The following is a 2,271-nucleotide window of genomic DNA, read 5'->3' as shown; positions in this document are numbered from 1 at the left end:
TGTCCTAAATATCACAATGTGAGGGGAACATTTCTCCCCAGATTTGAAGCCCTGATCCCATCATTTACTGAACTTAGTGATACTGAGAAAATGCCCTTTTTACTTGGAGAAGATGACAACACAGCTGCACTAGCTGCTAAATATGTATTAACCATTCACAATGTTAGATGTTAAACATGATTAACTCCATACTGACTTACTTTATCTTTTCATTTATTTAGATGAATTTTATTTATTATTATTTATGTTGTTGTTATATATATGTTAATGCTTTGGCAACATTGTGTTACACAGTCATGCTAATAAAGCTTAATTGAATTGAATTGAATTGAGAGAGAGAGAGACAGAGAGAGAGAGAGAGAGAGAGAGACACTGTGTGCATGAACTAATCTCACTCCCTTCAGATGAATTCAGTTTGATTCAGAGCTTCACTGGTGTGACAAACCGCGCCATGACAAATGACAGAACAGCTAACAGGGAACGTTCTGGCAAGCTTCTCAAACGTTCTTCCAGGAACGTTAATAGAACGTCTTAAACATTAGCACAAAAACGTTATTTATACATCATTCATGGAATGTTTTATTTCTGAAATGTTTGTCAACATTTTTAAATGTTACTACGTGTTTCAGAACGATCATTCAGAAGTGACATTCCATAATGTATCCTTAACATTTGCATAACGCAAACAAGTTTTTAAAAATGCTGCACAAAAAAAAAAAAAAAAAGATTTATACATTGTTCATGAAACATTTTATGAAACATTTTTAAATGTTGCTACTTGTTTCAGAACGTTCGGAGAACATTCAAAAGTAACATTCCCATAACGTTTGCAAAATTATAAAATGGAATGTTCCCTTAATGTTAAAAAAAGCTTAAAACTATTAAAAAACCTGATGTTTTGAACTATGTTTTCAAGAAAAAAAATGTTTTGAAGAAAAAGAAACGTTTTCACAGCTTTATGGTAATGTTAGGAAAACGTTCTTAGAACATTTTTGTCAGTTCTGAAAGGAAGAATACAACAAATCAAACATTAACAGAGCAGAAATAATAAAGAGTTTGGCACATGCATGAACACATGCTGCTGATTCATTCATGCATTCATCTCATTAATGCATATGCATAAATAAATATTCATTTACTGCACTATGCAGGTATTTCTGACTCTTTGCTGTGTTTAACCGATTGCTACTGATTCTCAGGCGTCTTTATATGCTCCCCTGATATATAAGCGCACGTGAATGGACTGCAGAGGACAGTCGAGCAGCTCTGAGTGAGAGCAGTGTTAGACAGACAGACAGACAGACAGACAGACAGTTTGATCTCTTCTTATGGTCCGTGTTTCCGGCTGTTCTGCATGTGTCCTGCAGGAGGCGCCGCTGCTCCGCGCTCGCGCGCAGGAAGTGAGTTTGAGTTGAGTTGAGTTGAGTTGAGTTGAGTTTGCAGAAGTTGTGTCTCACTGGAGTTCAGAAGGGCATTAGATTCTCCCTCCTGCACTTTAAACTCTCCCGCAGCACATGCAGAATATACAGCAATGAGCACGTGCTTTACTGACGGTTATATCACGATACTGAAGACGAGCACAGGTGAGCAGAGACTACAGGTGTGTGTGCGTTCATTTGCATTCATGCCTTTTAGCAACGATTTTATTCAGAGTGACTTGCAAATGAGGAACATCACAATATTTACTTAACAATATTTTGCAGCGCAAACCCAAATATACTCACACATGCATGCATAATGCAATATATTAGAAAACAGTTAACAAAAAAACAGTAAAAAAATAACAAGTGCAAAGGCCCCTCTGCAGGCCAGTGTGTGCGTCACAGACAGACAGAGTTTGAGCTGTGGCACGCGGTCAGAGCAGACAGACATCTGTCCCCATGGCAACAGCCTGCTATGGACTTCCTGTGAGCGAGACAGATGCTCTTTATTCCTCCGTCTATCTCTCTCTGGAGATGTAAATATGAGACGGCTGATTTTAAGAGTGCTTGACATAATGAAGGTCTGATGGAAAGACTGAGACAGAGAGAGAGTCTGTTGTAGAGCAGGTGAGACGTGTTCATATGCAGCAGATATTGATTCATTTAGCAGATGCTTTTATCCAGAAGTCGAGCGCCACTCAGATGAGGATGATGATGATGATGCTGCAGGAGGTTTTCAGGATGAAGTGCATCAGTCTTTGTGAGTCTGCAGACATTTGTTGAAGGTTCTGAAGCACAGATTTACTGTAGATTGTGTTCATACAGTGTGTGTGTGTGTGTGTGTGTGTGT

This window comes from Sinocyclocheilus rhinocerous, unplaced genomic scaffold, assembly GCF_001515625.1.
Source record: "Sinocyclocheilus rhinocerous isolate Xijiao unplaced genomic scaffold, SAMN03320098_v1.1 scaffold759, whole genome shotgun sequence".
In the NCBI taxonomy this organism is placed as follows: Eukaryota; Metazoa; Chordata; class Actinopteri; order Cypriniformes; family Cyprinidae; genus Sinocyclocheilus; species Sinocyclocheilus rhinocerous.
Note: the sequence above shows the minus strand (reverse complement) of the source record.